The following is an 18,821-nucleotide window of genomic DNA, read 5'->3' as shown; positions in this document are numbered from 1 at the left end:
GAGTGGATGTGGAGCTAAAATCCACCACGCTGCTACAATACGGATGTGCGTGTATAAGTTGATTTTTTATTCTTTACAAGTTAGCCCTTGACTACAATCTCACCTGATGGTGAGTGATGATGCAATCTAAGATGGAAGCAGGCTAACTTGTTAGGAAGAGGATGAAAATCCACACCCCTTTTGGTTTCTACGCGACATGGTACTGGAACGGTAAATCGCTTGGCGGTACGTCTTTGTCGGTAGGGTGGTAACTAGCCACTGCCGAAAGTCTCCCGCCAGCCAGACCTAGGCAAATTATAAATACCTCAATCGGCCTAGCCGGGAATTGAACCCAAGACATCCGTCTTATAAATCCACCGCGTATGCCACTGTGCCACGGAGGCCGTCAATATGTCGGAGGCCGCCAAAATGTAAGTGGTAACGATTACTATCAGATGTTAATTTTACCACTAACCGGGCCCGACGACATAACGTGCTCTACGAGGCACGGTGGTATAACACTACCAATTTTCCTATTCCAGGCTTAATTTATTGAAAGAAAGGAAAATTTATTACAAATACCGACTAGGACTCGAACCCACGGTTCTTGACACATCACATTACAATTGGACCAGCGAAACATATAACCGCGGAGCTATGTTACAAAGTTGTCATGTAACCAATAATCACTTACATGAAATATCATCAAGTGTGGGCATCATGTAGATTTACAAGGAGTCCGATTACGGGCTAATACGTGGCGCTCGTAACTTACCGCGTCCGGCTCGTTAGCGCGTCCGCCCACGGGGTATCGCGTGTCGTGGCCAAATCATTGGAACATAGTAGTTGGCACTTGGCAAAGATGGCTGCTTGTGCCAGTCTGTGCCAAATTGAATATCATACTACACAACATGACACGAAATACATAATAATATCCTAACATAAGTAGAATGGAAGTGGAAGTTGACTCAAATAGCAGGTTGACTCAAAACACGATTTTTGGGTGGCCCAAATTAGTCATGTATTAATTCAAGCCGTTTAAATTATAAAGGTTTCGGATTTTCAGACAGTTCTTTCAGAAACGGCTTTAATTAACTTAGCACTAACTTGGTACCGACTTCAAACTAATCAGAAGGCAGCATATACGATGTTATTTTTCGCTTTTTAGTTTAGTAGATTACTTTATGTGATTTTGAAGTCGGTTGTATTTTTTTTATTAAAATTTTGGTATAAAGATAAAATAAAAAAATCAATTTCATATATTAAACAATTTAGTTATAGATAATTAAAAAAATAATTCATTTAAATTAAAGAATTAACTCATTTTAGAATGTAAACTATCGTGAGTATTATTCACATTAATTTATTATCTATGAACTAATCGGGCATACTCCGACGTTGAATTACGTGAGTTTTAGCCGTGTTGAATAAGTAAAAGTATTTTTTTTATAACTAAATTGTAGGATAAACACGAATCAAAGTTACTAACCTTAAAAACTTTTGTAAAAAAATCCCTATTTAATTGAAAAAAAATATTCAGTGACGCATACTCTGATTTACTATCGCTAAGATCTCGTTAATCCTTCCACCCACATTGTCGAGGGTCTAATCAGCTCGTTGCAGACTCTGATAGCCAATTGAAAATAAATCAATTCAGGCTGTACCTATATCATTCTGATTGGAAAATATTAACGAACACTTGCAAGTAGGTGTAATAACAAACATGTCACTGATTCAATTTCCCCCCAATTAGTTAGTATTACAATAAACAACAAATATTTTCAATTTCCATCCAATTAGTAGGTATACGAAGACTCCGCAATAAGCGATTGAAAATTTTAAAATGAATTAAAACACAATGTAATTTTTAATGCTGACCGCTAATCAGACAAACATTTCATGATTGCAATGTTCCGCAAATTTTTTGGGCGTCGTTCGATACCAGACTGTAGAATTGATTTTAATTTATTGACATATCGAATTTACGCCACTTTTACGTATCGTTCTAAATAAAAGAGATGATGGACGTCCGCTGCTGGCCTTTTCTAAGCACTTCTAAGCTTTAGTCAAAAGCTGCCTGCGTCTATCACATTTCTGTAACCCACTTGATGTCATCGATCCATCCAGTAGGGGATTGACTAACGCTACGATATAATATTACTATATGATATTATATATCGCTTGGTCGCTAACTATGGGCCTCATAAGAAGGCTTAGAGTCACACAGTGGGCAATGGAACGAGCTATGTTAGGAGTATCTCTGCGTGATCGAATCAGAAATGAGGAGATCCGCAGAAGAACCAAAGTCACCGACATAGCTCAACGAGTTGCGAAGCTGAAGTGGCAATGGGCGGGCCACATAGTTCGAAGAGCCGATGGACGTTGGGGTCCCAAAGTGCTGGAATGGCGACCCCGCACTAGTAAGCGCAGTGTTGGCCGACCCCCCACCAGGTGCATTGACGACATCAAGCGAGTCGCAGGGATTCGCTGGATGCAGGCGGCTCAGTATCGTGATGTTTGGAAGTCCCTACAAAAGGCCTATGTCCTGCAGTGGACGTCCATCGGCTGTTATGTTGATGATGATGATGATTATATATCTCTCGATCTACTGAACCAATATTCAAAAATGCTTTAACCACTAGAAAGACACATTATTTGTGACTTTTAGAGGGTATGTTTTATCCCAGGATCATAATGGGAACAAAAACTACACAGTTAGTTAAAATAAATTCGGATTTTGCGTCTTCGCCTCATGTAATGTGCGATCAATTTTAAACGAAAGCAAAACCTTCATAACCTTTTCACCGGATCACGGGGTGCGTCCGCAAAATCATTCAATGCTTCTTATTTGCATATAATGATTGCGAAAAGGGAATAAATCATGTAAAATGCACGTCACCAGTACCATTCACGGCCGCACCGGCATTGTGCCACGCCTGATCTTGCTCATAATTATACGGTCAGGTTTTATTAAATTAATATTGATTGCATATTTGTTAGGTTAGTTGTTTCACTATATTCTATATATAAAACAAAGTCTGTCAAAGCGAGTATGAGTGAGTTGGAACAAGAAAATATTTTCATCTGAAGTTTTTTTATGATTTTTTTTATTAAATTTACTCAGCCAAGTTTTTGATGGTGGAATATACATATACAAGTTTATTACAGCATGTATACGATGATAATTATGGTGGGAAGTTTTGACAAATGTAAAATTCTTTATTGACCTAATCTGGGAATAGATTCCTCTGTCTATTCTCTCTATTTTCTGCTCTGTATAAACCAATCGTATAATTAAATAACCTACGCAAATACGTATCGTATGCATGTTATAAAAAAAAGTTCGAACATACCTACATATTAGTCAAAATCATAATTATACCCTACGTCGTACTTTCATACCGTTTGCACCGACACATTATACCTAGAGTGACTTCTTTCGATTTTAAACTTTATTCGAAATACTAATTCACTAATAAGCAAGTCTATTAATAACTAGCGTACGCTTGCGACTTGGTCCGCGTGAAATTCAGCGAAATGAAATTCATTCATTTTTCACAAATCCCGTTGGAGCCGTGAATTTTTCCGGGATGAAAAGTAGCCTATGTGGTAATCCAGAATAAAAATTTTTTCATTCCAAATTTTAGCCAAATTGCTTCAGTAGTCGCAGCGCAAAGGAGGAACAAATATATAATAAATAAAATAATAAATATACTTAAATATACGTAGACACTGGAAAACACCCATGCTCATCACACAAATATTTTCCAGTTGTGGGAATCGAACCCACGGCCGTGGATGCAGAAAGCAGGGTCACTACCAACTGCGCCACGCGGCCGTCATATATACACTTACTCACAAACTTTCGCCTTTATAATTTTAGTGTGATTAAAAATATTCCTATTTTAAGTAGGCAACATCAATATTCGCATGACACATCAAAGCAAATGACCAACTTTAACTTTATTGGTGAACAAGTTGCTTTATATTGCAACAACAAAAAACAACCATTAAACAACTAAGTTCATAAAATAGGACTATATCAATGTTTCTACACGAGGATACATAAGCGGAATTGCGTCTATAATGGACGCGCAATTGTGTGTGTTATGTATGGCAGTGCACGCGCAGGTATTGCCGGCTCGAGTTCCGAGTTTCTGACTATTGTGTGTACAGATAGCAAAACAAAAGTAGCCAAAGATAAAATTTACTTATTAATTAAATAATTTAATTTACGATTACATCTACTTATAGCTAAGAAATGGCATTATACAGGGTGTCACGTAAATAGTACGACATACTCTACAGGCTGATAGCTGACATCAAGAACTACTGAAATAACGCAATATATGTTAGCGAAATTTTGAGGCATCGTACCGGAACGCTAAATCGCTTGGCGGTACGTCTTTGCCGGTAGGGTGGTAACTAGCCACGGCCGAAGCCTCTCACCAGCCAGACCTGGACCAATTAAGAAAATCTCAATCTGCCCAGCCGGGGATCGAAACCAGAACCTCCGAGGCCGCCAAAATATATATATAATATATATTTATATTATATAGTAATTTTAAGCTTTAAGACGTGGGTACCGCCAAGCGATTTAGCGTTCCAGTACGATGTCGATCTATATCAGATGTGTTAATGACCGGATTTTATAATCACTGCCAATGTTTTATTTCATTAGTACATTTTGACGTCTTTATACGGACGCATAAGCGCAATAATATGCACATATTTAAGCTTGGCTCGTGCAATTTGATTCCAGCGACTTTATTCATAATGTCTTCTGATTTTACTGAAGTAGCTATCCTGTAGGGAGCGGTGAAAATTATACTTCCAGTTAAATTATGACGCACACTCGCTTGATATATTAAACTTCGCGTTAATTTACAACTATCATAACATGGTAGTCTAGGAGCAAGTGACTGGCACATTGGGTTGAGCTGGATATAAATAATATCCAGTATAATAATAAATAAGTTAGCCCTTGACTACAATCTCACCTGATGGTAAGTGATGATGCAGTCTAAGATGGAAGCGGGCTAACTTGTTAGGAGGAGGATGAAAATCCACCACCCTTTTCGGTTTCTACCCGACATCGTACAGGAACGCTAAATCGCTTGGCGGTACGTCTTTGTCGGTAGGGTGGTAACTAGCCACGACCGAAGCCTCCCACCAGCCAAAATCTGAAATAAAAGATGAAATTGTCGCCTAATAGAAGTCTTTAAAACTATACTAATAACTATAATGATTATTTGAAACTAGCGGACGCCCGCGACTTCGTTCGCGTGGAATTTTTGTTTTTTGAAACAATCACAAATTCCGCGGGAACCATGGATTTTTCCAGGATGAAAAGTAGCCTATGTTTTAATCCGGAGTAAAATCTATTTCCATTTCAGCCAAATCGCTTCAGTAGCTGCAGCGAAAAAGATTTACAAAGATACACACACTTACACACAAACTTTCGCCTTTATAATATTAGTGAGATGTTAAGCTATTGTTTTGCTTGTTTGTTTGTTATATGGTTAAACCGATTTAAGAACCTTTCACCAATGGAAATCTACATTATCAGTGAGCAACACAAGCCATATTTTACCATCGTATTCCCACGAGAACTGGTACTACGTGCGTAAAACTGTGAAGCGTCAGCTAGCTATAATTCATAAAGATAATCATCACTAATGTTAACTTCGAGTATTTGTAGTTGCAGTTTTTTAACGATACCCCCTATCGGTAACGTACGATTATATGCAAGCAAAAATTAATATAATCTCTTCATGTTGTGATTGCCACATGCAAGGCTCGGATTTCTTTACGATGGCGAATAAAAATTAATATGCAAATCCGAGATGCGACGAATAAAAAGGACAAAAAGACAAAAAAAGGTAAAAGAAGATCCAAATTATTCTGAAGGTGAAGAAACAATATTACTGGTTGTTTCCTGTAAAGTATTGTCTGTTTAATAAACAACACATAATAGAAGAAATCTTTGTCAGTTAAATTATGCTAATTTTTAACCGACTTCAAAAAAGAAGGTTCTCAATTCGACGCGTATGTTTTTTTATGTTTGTTGTCTTCAGTCAGAAACTCATCGTGTTGGTTCACCAACCCTTCGGCCCTTCGGTATTTTCCCTGAATCATATTACTTTACAAAAAAAGAAGCCGGCCTCCGTGGCGCAGTGGTATGCGCGGTGGATTTACAAGACGGAAGTCCTGGGTTCGATCCCCGGCTGCGCCGATTGAGGTTTTCTTAATTGGTCCAGGTCTGGCTGGTGGGAGGCTTCGGCCGTGGCTAGTTACCACCCTACCGACAAAGACGTACCGCCAAGCGATTTAGCGTTCCGGTACGATGTCGTGTAGAAACCGAAAGGGGTGTGGATTTTCATCCTCCTCCTAACAAGTTAGCCCGCTTCCATCTTAGGCTCCATCATCACTTACCATCAGGTGTGATTGTAGTCAAGGACTCTCTTGTAAAGAATAAAAAAAAAAAAAAGGTGCCAAATTTGACACTGAGTTTCGTACGTAGGTCCAACGAGGTTATTTGCAATGGCATAAAAAACTCAAGTAGGTACAACAGGAAATCTGTACCGACACCTTCAAGCGCCACTAAATTACAGAAAAACCGGCCTAAATCAACAAAAATTAACCGGAAGACAAAAGATCGGACCCGATAACATTACCTAATCGATAATTGTATCTACGACACTTCGCGCCACACGTTGTGCCGTAAAAAGGTGAGAAAGTAGACGAAGATAAAACTATGAACTGATCAGACGGCATTTGCTGTTAAAAAAATAAAAGACATACAATTTTGAACTCTAAAGTTGATAAAATAAAGTATATGGCTATTGATTCTGATTGACTATGAGGTTGGGATTGTAGTAAAGTCGCGAAGAGCATGGTAATAAAAAAGGTGAAATGTCTCAGTAGAAGCGACGCAGGACGCCTTGCCGATAAGGACCACCGTGGTGGATTGGGCCTCCTTTACTGTTTCTTTCCGGTCAGCAGGTTATTGATAGCAAAGTTTGCATGGTTATTTGAAATGGAAACTTTGCAATTCAACAAAATTCTTATAACATAGAATTGAACTTCTCCAAAAGTTCTTGTACATTTTTATGATAGTTAGCAACCTCGTCTAAAGTAGACAAGGTAGACAAGTTATCCTCTGTTCGTAAATATCCAGTTAATTCTAAATTCAAAATTTTGTCAATCTAGGTGGGTAGTTTTGTGACTGATTTTGGGGGTATTTTCGGAAAAACCGCTTCACCGCGCTCGAGATGTAAGTCGTTCGCCACCATTGATCGTTGCACGCCGCGTCTTTCGGTTCAATTTCCTAATTCGCGAAAGGCGCTGTTCGTTCGGGCAATATTTCGGTTGCCTGTGATAAAACCATAATAAGCCTACGCGGTTCAAGTGAATTTTGTCACTTTTTAAACTAATCAAATTGACTGATTTGTGAAAGAGGCAATAACGGTGTGCACCAAGGCCGCGGCCAAGTGTGTTTCCAAACACCATATCGACGTGTTGGTGTGGAAGCTGGTCTCCAGAAGCAGGGCGGATGGAATGATTTCGGTGATAGAAACCTGCCCTGGAGGAAACCGTATTAATAATAATACGTAATAAGGTATTCGTACTCTTCTCACCAGCATCCATACCCCACAGACCACTTAATTTACTCCCATTGACACACGGGGGAATCTCTCCCCACACCCTTTTAACTTAAATTTTAAGTTTTCAACCAATTATTGTCACTAATAACTGGACAAAAATTATTATTAATTGACGTTTCGAAAGTGCTTGTAAACTAAGCCTAATTGAAATAAATGAACTTTGACTTTGACTTTGAAGGACATTTTGTAAAATCAAGTAGACTGAAATAAACAAAAGAGTTTTCAGGCATGCATATACTAATATCCCAGAATAAGCTAAAAAGACTGATGAATATATCTTTGGCATGCATGAATTACAGCTTTAATCTGAAATTTAAAATAAACTAAAATAATAAAAAAACCCAAAACAATTAAGAGTTGAAATGAAAACATTACAAGAAGAAATGTTATTCAATATACCGATATGATACCACCATGACTAAGCCCTATAACATTTACGTACAAACGGTTACTAACGAAGTGTACCCGAATAATCGAATACCGACTATCGTGACGACATATCGAGTATATAAGATTACAATCGTGTATATTCGAGACGTCATCATTATGGCCCCTTGGCCGGCGGTCCCATCACCAGTCGGGAGTTATCGCTCAATTCTGATGATATAAATTTGTAATGAAAACTCGATGGCTGATATTATCAACACAGTAATTTGTTGGTTCTCCATTGAGAGCCAGTTTTCATATTCGTTCAATGAAATTTTAGAATGGTAGAGAATAGTTCTTTTTGGATTCAAGAACTTTGTGAATATTATGTTTTTATTTGCTGGAGTGTCCATTTGAAATAAGGTCCATTTCTAATGTTCAGTTTACTAAATCAGGACACTGTATGGAAATCTCGTAGATATATTTTGTTATCATCACTATTTTAGCGACCATAAGAATGAGCCTTTAAAATATCAGACATTTTATAATTATGGTATATTTTGAAATCGGTTTTAGTTTGTGATTGGCTATCGTGACAAAAATTTATTCTTGAACCGATTTAGTTTAGTTTTGACTTTTTTCTCTATGTACGAAAAAGAACATCCTTTTTTTGCTAAGCATGAGTCGTTTCATATAATAAGCAAGCAAAGCTGAAGTTAATCTTATTATTGATATCCGCTTTAGTGACAACTCCGAAGGCAAGAACAACATCGAGATTTCACGATCCTCTATTTACCGTATTAAATGCAAACAAACTCCCATATTATTGTCTATTATTATCCCACGAGCTAAAAAAGGTACAAAGTATTCAAACAAAAAAACGTTATGTTCAGTCTTCATCCCAGAGATTATCTCACCAGAGTGACCAAAGTTTCGGAACGAAAGTTAATCGGATTTTCTATGTAAATTTATTGTTGGGATAAAAATAATCCCACCCTGTTGCTGAGGTGTTGTGTCAAAGGATTTCGAAGGACCCAAACCGGACCTTGTTTACTGCTGATGGATTTACGACACATTTAGACATCTCTTTTTACTTTGCAATTGATAATGTCGACGAAAAAAGGCGTATTTACGAGGGGTAGAGAGTAAAATCCTTTAGCAGGAGATTTGCAGCCGATGCGAAAGTTTTAATACGAATGATTTATGACTTTGGACGGGTGAGTATGAAAGGTGGCTACTGTCTTTACTTTTTCCAGCTTTAATGTAAACGAAATTTTGTATTATGCTTTAATCTTGTCACGTTAAGCTACACCAACGTTGTGAAGTCACATCCCTTTGTTAAGCTTCCATCAACTTAGTGTATAATCTGTAATTTAATTAAAATTTACTGTTAATCTTACAAAAATATCTATTTCGTTGTTGTTCACATACGAATTAACTTCAATGAGACTTATAGTTACGGTGCATAATTTTTTACCGTTTATCTATACTACTTATTGGACACGACATCATCCGTGGTTAATTTGTGTTTATTGTTATAAATATTCGTAACTTTCATATCCGTGATTTAAGAAATGATGGTAGGTATGATATTAAGTTCTATTTTTAGGCATTTAGGGAAATCGATTGTACAAACAGATAAGACAGACTTGCTTTTGCATTTACAGTATAAATGATTTATAATATTGTATTATTGCATTGTAAATAAAAGTATCAATAGCTAATTGAATGAAATTTCTTTAATAACATAAGTATGCGTAACATCAAATTTATTAAATTATTTAGCAGAGTGACTCATTGAATCGAGTGATAAAATAAATCATATAAGTTTTATATCATATTCACTTCGATTTTTATTGTGTGGACCTTCGTCATTTAATGATTCTTTATCACTTTTTACGTCAAGAAACACATTCGGAATTCAATGTTCATCATTACGTTCAATTGGAAAAATCCCGACACGTAACACGATCCAAATTCGATCGATAAGGCTGCACCTTAAAAGGCGCCGGGCAGGTATGCGCAGGCGCCGCCGTACCTTCTCATGCAGAAAACAACTCTCTGATGAAACGAACTCTTAATCCGCTCTGACGGTCACTACAGAGTCTAATTAAGATTCGGATGTTCCTTCCCCGTCACCATTTTGTGTTGACCCGTCCGCCTGCGAACAAAACGAAAAGTTCAATACAAGTTTTTTAAATGAAATTGTTACATATAGACCTTCGTTGTTCGGTCGGATAGTATTGGTTGATGTCTCTTTATCTTATCGTAATGATTTTTCAGATTTAAAATCTCGGTGTGCGGTTTCATACGAGATAACGGATAGGTTCTATTGAAGTTTCTCTTCATTGGATTACACGTCCTTAGTCTGTAACTGATATTCAAAATGTATGTTATCTATCACTTTCATGAGCTTAATATTTGTGCCTACATAATGTTATCCATACTAGAAGTTGTTCTGGGTTTGTTATTTTTATAACTCTTACTAGTAGTTGTAGGTTCGATATTTTAAGGTCTTTGTTTAAATTTAAATTTGTTTTTTCATTAATTATTTGTATGCACTTAAAGATTTTAATCAGATGTGCTTTCAAATTCAAATTTGTAGCGAAAGTTTTCAAAATTGTGTCAGAGCTATATGGGTTTTTTGGAAGCTTCAAATAGTTTTGATAAGCCTAAAAACCACATCAGTTTAAACGTTCTTATAAGTTTTAGCCGTGCCGTGATAGCCCATTGCTTTATGACCTCTGCCTTTGATTCGGAGAGCGTAGGTTTGAATCCGGCCCAGGGCATAGACCTCCCAATTTTTGCATTTTAAATATCATGTGTCTCAAACGGTAAAGGAAAACCATTGTGAGGAAACCTATATAACTGAGAATTTTCTCAATTCTCTACTTGGGTGAAGTCTGCCAATCCGCATTAGACCAGCGTGTGGACTATTAGCCTAACTCGACTTATGCTCAATAGTGAGACGAATATGGGTTGTTAATGATGATAAAACCTATGTAAAAGATTTGAATCTCAAGACATTCTTAGTGATAGGTTCAATCCCCCAACTTACTTCTAACTAGATATTATTGTGCTTACCCTCCCAGACACGTTGCTGTAGTTCCATTAGCCTTGAGTAAATACACAATCAGAGGAAAAATAATCTAACCTGTTACCGTATTATAAAAAAATTAAGACCTAATATCCTCGCGTTATATATTTTATAGCTTGAGATAATCATTAATGCATTTTATTATCACTTGTGATAATGCGCATAAAGTGGAAAGTTACCTTGGTACATAACGATTGTGTCATCAGAATCCATTTGTTCCTGTATCATAATTGTTTTATTACCTTCACTTACCTGACATACTTGTTGAAACTAATTATTGCACTTTTAAGTGACGCCGCCTTTGAATCTGTACCTATAGATATTTAATGTGATTAGGTAATTTCCGAGTAAATTTTAAATTAATAAAAAGTAATGTTAGATTGTAAATGTTATAAAATTAGAGATTTTTGTGATAATTCGTGAAAAATTATAATTATTAAAATCAATCGTTAATGGAATATTTTTTGAGATCATTTAGTATTCAGGAGAAGGTTCTCTCATCATCTTAATTCGACGCGTATGTTTTTTTGTTACCTTATAACTTCGTCATTTTTAACCAATTTTAAAAATTCTTTGTTAAAAAAAATAGGTATACTTCCAGTTTGTTCCCTTTTAATTTTCCCAAAATCAAAATAACTGAAATACATCTTTGAAGTCATTTTCATTTTAATATTAAAAAGATTATCTACAATACCCTTTTTTGGTTACCTGCTGCTTAGTAAGTATTCAGATAGTTTGCTCAGGAAAATTCACTATGGTATAAGGTACCTCTCTTTTGTTTATGGTATAAGTGATGATCTGGAAAGCTCTTCCTGCTTCATTAAACTCTTTCATCTACAAAGTGCGTTCTATTTTAGGCAATGTATGCGTAATTGCTAATAATCTTATTAACAATCTTTAAATAAAACTTTCCAAATCATATATTATCAAGAAAAAATCCAAGGAGCCCAACAAGGTAAGTTGTCAGTTGTTGCAGTAGTTGATGAATTCTTGAGATGTTCCATATCCATCTATAGATTTTTAGGCATTAAAAATTAGCGCACACAACTGCGCTTACTATTGTGAGACAGAAAGAAAAGAAAGAAGAATAAGCAGCTTTTAGTACCTATGGTTTTCATATGCAGCCTCAGCAAAAATACTATGTAGGCGATGAAGCAAAAAGTTTGAGTACCTCTGACAGATTGATTCAGAAATTACGTTATGCCATACATCGCAGGGTATTAGTGTACTGGAGATATTGTGATGTGTGGCATAATTCCGAACAACATTTTTCTTCAATTCAAATTAGGAGATCCGCAGAAAAACCAAATTTAATGAAGCAGCTCAACGAGTTCCAAAGTAGTTCCAAGAGTTGATAGACGTTGGTTTCTTAAGATGAGAAGTCCGGGTATGGTAATCGTGGTCACAGTGGCCACGACGACGGATAACCACGCAATCACAGTGTTGATCGTTCTTCCAATAGCCGAGGACTTCGAGCGGTTTGAGGGAGCTATCACCAAGCAATACCAAATACTCAAAATATAATTATGCAGTCTTTGCAGTCTGGTGATTAGTAGGACTTTGGCCGCAACTAAGTACGTAAGTGTTAACGAAACAGTGTGTCCGGGGCCTAATTCATCACTGATAAAAGCTATGTATAAATAGCAATAATAGCGCGTATAATTTGTGGTAACGCGGCGAGGAAGAAGACATTCGATAATCTTGTCCGGAACAGGTATTACAATGTACGGCTTAGGGCGTGTTCACACCGAAGACAATTAGATAAGTAATTGCACCACTATATTGATAATTGAAAAAGAAATTAATGTTTCACTGTGTAACTATCCTAATGTTAATAACCGAGACCGACGGTTTGATATGTTTTATGAGAATAACACTATACCAATATTCCAATTTTGGGCTGTTACTGAGAATTTGTACTATAAAAACAAAAGCTCAATATTTTGTAGCCCGACCTAGAATTCGTTTCATTCTCAGGACTTCGAGATTCAAAGGCAACGAGGCATAATTTAATGATTTTATTGAACAAATTATTTTCAAAATTGAGTTTTTTGTCTAAGCATAAAATAGTGTTTTTTGTTTAAGCATTAAGCATTTGTCTGAAAAATTGGCAACAATTACTAACTAAAAAATAAATATTTTCACTACTTTATGTATGTAAACATTGCATGTTTCATTGCTTAATTATTTCTAGCATAAACTTACAAATTTTTTTTGAAAACAAATAAAAACGTTTACTTAACTTACTTTGAGTTGAGTGGGGTAAATAGTAAATATCGATTACAGAAATCTATGACAGAAAACATATTTGTTGTTAGCCTCACAAGAGTTATTATAATCTATCCATAATTATGGTTGATAAAATAATAATTTTACTAACCTAATGTCAATAAAATTATTATTATAATTAAGCTATAACATTGACTAAAGTTACTAAGTCATTTAGAATACATACTTAATAAGAGTCCATACTTCCGACTCACTGTCAGTGTGGTCATGGCACAGGATGCGACAGTCGAACTTATGTCACGGCTCACAATCTGCGGCGTGGGCGCAGGTTAGTGTGGACGTGCCCTTACAATTTATACGATATCAGGTTTATTTCAACGTCGCCAGATTTTATTTCGAAGGCCGGAAGACGGAGAATCTCAGCTTATCTCTATTTTGTGCGGCCATGACTGTAATACTTGTAGTTTGCGGTGAATAATTTTAATTTAATTTGAAAATAATTGTTCGGATCTGGTTTGCACACGTATATCTTAGGAGAAGGAAACAATTTTATCAATTTAATAACAAAAATCAACAAAGCCAAAACTAGATTAAAATAATATTTTTTCGAAACTGCTTGATTATAGCAATTATTAGTGTATATTTTATTTAGCGAAATATTACAATATTATGTCGAAATTGGTCTTCCTTGTTTGTTTTACAACGTTTTACATTTTTTTTTAAATAAAATGAAATATACAAACTTATTTTAGTTACGATGCAAGAACCAGCTCATGACTAAGGGCCCGAAATATGGGTTCGAAACTAGTCGGGCATACTCCAACCTAATATCACGTGAGTTTTACCCGTGTTTCATAATCAATTAATATACAAACTTATCTTATCATAGACCACATTTACACTTACCAACATCATCATCTTACGACGTCATATTGTGGTCAGACGCCACAAAAAAATTTAGAAGTGTACAACAATGTTCACCAGAGTTTTTTTTGTTATCACCATTTCACAACATTCATCATCATCATCATCGTATCAGCCGATGAACGTCCACTGCAGGACATAGGACTTTTGTAGGGACTTCCAAACATCTTGATCCTGAGGCGCCTGCATCCAGCGAACTCCTGCGGGGTGCGGGTCGCATTCCAGCGTCTTGGGACCCCAATGTCCATCGGCTCTTCGAACTATGTTCACAATTCACATTCACTTCACAACATTGTTCACATGTATTCAGTTATAGGTACATATAGTGTGTATGTTCGCTCATCGCAGTCGTATCCCTGTAAGCCGAGCATGCATCGGTGCAGTAATTGAACGGCGATGTAAAGGATTCTACACTGCAAATAAAACAAGAGTGCGACTATAATAGCGCCCGACCCGCCCTGCGGTACGGTCATTGTGCGGAATAAACACCGCCACACACGCTCCGATCCGGCCGTGAACCGGGTCATCTTGTGTCATTATTATAATCAGCCTATTTTAATGGCACACTTGGTAATTCCTCTCTTATAGAACAGTGTAGAACGTAGACTCTACGGTGCTCCAATGTGGGTTGGCGGGCTTAGGATCATGTTTGCTCTAAACCGGGGCATAGCGTGCTCAACACCAACACCGTTTACACAATATTCCCATTTTTGATAAAATGTGGTAAAAGGTTGTATGTAATTCCTAACATTATATAGTTTGAACCTAGCAATTCTTGTATACTCTGCTGAGTATACAAGAATAATAAGCAGTGTAATGTTCATGTTTCGCTCCACCCGGTTATAGTTGAGAACGTTGCACTCGAAATTGTAGACGAATACATATACCTAGGACATATGATCCAGTTAGGTAGGTCCAATTTCGAGAAAGAGGTGAAACGCCGAATTCAACTCGCCTGGGCAGCATTCGGGAAACTCCGCGATATCTTTTCGTCCGAAATACCTCAGTGCCTGAAGACAAAAGTATTCGAACAGTGCGTGTTGCCAGTGATGACATGTGGTTCCGAGACTTGGCCGCTAAATATGGGCCTCGTAAGAACACTCAGAGTCACACAGCGGGCGATGGAACGAGCTATGCTCAGAGTATCTCTGCGTGATCGAATCAGAAATGAGGAGATCCGCAGAAGAACCAAAGTCACCGACATAGCTCAACGAGTCGCGAAGCTGAAGTGGCAATGGGCGGGGCACATAGTTCGAAGAGCCGATGGAAGTTGTGGTCCCAAGGTGCTGGAATGGCGACCCCGCACTATAAAGCGCAGTGTTGGTCGACCCCCCACCAGGTGGACTGACGACATCAAGCGAGTCGCAGGGATTCGCTGGATGCAGGTGGCTCAGTATCGTGATGTTTGGAAGTCCCTACAAAAGGCCTATGTCCTGCAGTGGTTGTCCATCGGCTGACATGATGATGATGATGATGATGAATTCTTGTATATCCAAATTATTTTTATCCACAATTCACAATTTTAACTATTTTTTACAATATATTATCCATGGCTCTCCCCGATAACGTACTGGTAAAAAATTTCAAAATCGGATCAGTAGTTCCAAAGATTACCCCTTAAATGGATCTGCATTTACAATGTTACAAATCTTAACTCTTTATAATATTAGAGTGCTTTCAAAAAGTGATTTTCGAACATCAAACTAGAAGTATTTCTCATACCCACTCATTGGTTACCATAAGTTGGCGTAATAGAAAATGAATTATACAGAAGATTATGTCATAGCATAAAGATGTAACTGTTTATTTGACCCAGTCAGTTTACCTGTACCGGAGCGTGTGGTAAGGCCATTATACAGCATACGAGTACGTGCTGTATTGGCTCATTGAACGACTTGAATTGCAATGCGTAGGATGTACTTTTTCGGTCAGGTTTATGACACGATTATTTGAAATCTTAACCTTGTATGGATACTGTATAAAATTGTAGGATTTAATGAATCGATGAATGAAAAGATAAAGAGTTTTTCGTCTGTACGTGTCCATACTTCCGACTGCATAATCAAACCATGGGCTATTATTATTACATTGTTACAGAAGAAACGTATGTACCTATAGCAAAGTTCCAACGAAATAAAGTGGTGTTCTAACTTGACTTCCAAGGTTTGACCCACAAAACGTAACGTAAAGTACAGATAGTAAAATACTAAAATGGCAACTGCAGACTCTATCGTCAAATCAGCTTTATGGGACCATATTTACCAAATAAGAGTACAATCCGGAATATCGAAAGTGGATCCATTTAGCTTCCACGAACCATATTCGGTGAACGGTTTGAACCATACTCGTAGACACCTACCTATCATCCAACCAGCTCCATAGGTTCATATTATCACAGAAGCTACCAAAGTTAAGTCCGATCTAACGAAAGTGGTTCCTATACCAAGATTTGACCCACACAAACGTATTAAAAGGTTAAAAGCTTTTAAAAAAGAATCAAAAATGTTTTCCCAAGTGAATTCATTGTCGTGTTAAGAAGGCGAGACGTATAAAAATTGCGCTGACAGCATACAACGTGGCGCCCTCCGAAGATCGGTTTATGAGATGCGATTTGTCAAACTGTGTCCTTTTGTGCCGCCCGGTACAAACAATGAATACGTAATTAGTTTCGTGAATATTGCGATACCGTTGTAAGCCTTCTCTTTCTGTGATAATTCCTTCAATTCTCAGTTTCCAGTACATAGTACATAGTTCCTTCAAGATCGTATGGTCCTGTTAAGATCCCACAACAAATACAATTTTCACACCGGCTTCCGGTAGTGGCATAAGCCTTCTCTCTGTGTGGTCGTTTCCTTCATTTCTTAGTTCCTAGTACTAATACCTTGTTCCTCCAGTTCCTGACGATCATATGGTCCTGGTAAGATCACGAATGGGTCCACATTTCTACCAGCTTCTAATGGTGGTCTAAAAATTCTCTTTCTGTGGCCATTCTTTCATTCTCGTAGTTACTAGTAGTTAGTACTTACTTGTAGTTCTTTCTTTCATTTTCGTAGTTACTAGTTAGTACTTACTCGTAGTTCCTTCGTGAAGACGTACGGTTCTGTTAAGATCCCACAAACAGATCCGAATTTCCCACCGACTTCTAATGGTAATCTAAGGCTTTTTCCTCTCTGTGTTTCTTCATTTCTTAGGTACTGGTTAGTACTTGCTCGTAGTTCTTTCAATTGATGAAGACCGTATGGTCCTGTTAAGATACCACCAACAGGTCCAAATTTCCCACCGGTTTTTAATGGTGAGCCAAAGCCGTTTCTATTTGTAGTCGATCCTTAGAAGCTACTTTGGTTTTGCTGTGATCCAAAAACATCTGTTTTTGGAAGTTGGTAGTGTAACACTCTCAGAGAAATGGTTTTATATTTTCAAGATCTGCAAGGCAAGAGGCTAGTAACACCACCAACTTTTGCTGAAATATTTTTAAAAGAAAGAAAAGTTGAGTATTTCATAATTAAGACATGAACCCAAGATTTCGTGATCCGTAACCACAAATGCTGGATCAATAAGTCAGTTATAATATGACATACAAAACAACCAGCTCCTATTCCTTAACACTGATCTAAATCTCTGACAATAATGTCAAATATTTTGTGTCCTTTACAAAAATATTTTATTTTGAATAATGTCTTCATCCGAATCCAACAAATAGATACAAATTTATCAGAGCGCATCGGGGATCGAACCTGCATTCCTCGCTACCAGCCTATCGCTGCCCAGCATCGGTTGATCGGTTCTTTGTTCACACTTTAACACGGATCTGACTTATCTGATTGTGTTTAATTTTGTTTTAGGGTTTTATTTGTTACAACCATCGATATACTAAACAACGAAAATTTATATTTTAAACGTTTTTATAGTTTTTTTTAATGTTTGTTACCTCATTACTTCGTCATTTATTAACCAACTAGCGGACGCTCGCGACGTCGTCCGCGTGAAATTATTTTTTTCACAAATCCCTCGGGAACCATGGATTTTTTCGGCATGAAAAGCCTATGTGTTAATCTAGAATAAAATCTATTTTCATTCCAAATTTCAGCTAAATCGGTTCAGTAGTAGCGGCATTAAATAGTAACAAACATCCATACAAACTTTCGCGTTTATAATATTAGTAGGATTGTGAATTTTATTGTGTTTAAAAAGTATACTTCCAGATTGGTTCCATTTAATTTTCATGAAAATCGGTTTAGTAGTTTTGTGTTGAAATCAAAATATCTGAAATACGTCTTTAAAGTCGTTTCGATTTTTATGTTAAAAAAATTATTATATTTGTTAAATTTCTCTATACTGATCGTGTGTTGGTCGCGATGTGCATGACATCATGTAGTTCGCGACCAACACACGATCAGTTTTATCGGATGCCAAACTGTTAGCGCTGCAGGCATGTGAGCTTATTTTTTTTGTTTTTTTTTTATTTTATTATAAAAAGAATATTTCCCATATTTTTAATAATATAACCAATTTTCCCATACCCCTCAAACTAGTCGGGAAAGACTGTGCTAGGAGTGGGT

General features: G+C 37.0%; 1 long non-coding RNA gene across 1 annotated transcript; it reads right to left on the bottom strand.

Moving 5' to 3' along the window:
* Nucleotides 1–9,731: 9,731 nt before the first annotated feature.
* LOC128199179 (uncharacterized) lies at nt 9,732–14,739 on the bottom strand. Its single transcript, XR_008251845.1, has 2 exons — nt 14,245–14,739; nt 9,732–10,173 (listed from the first exon to the last, which is right to left on the bottom strand). It is a non-coding gene; the product is annotated as an uncharacterized LOC128199179 (long non-coding RNA).
* Between the last annotated feature and the right edge of the window lie 4,082 nt (nt 14,740–18,821).

This window comes from Bicyclus anynana, chromosome 19 (assembly GCF_947172395.1).
Source record: "Bicyclus anynana chromosome 19, ilBicAnyn1.1, whole genome shotgun sequence".
Classification (NCBI taxonomy): Eukaryota; Metazoa; Arthropoda; class Insecta; order Lepidoptera; family Nymphalidae; genus Bicyclus; species Bicyclus anynana.
This window is presented reverse-complemented; position numbering and strand designations above follow the sequence as displayed.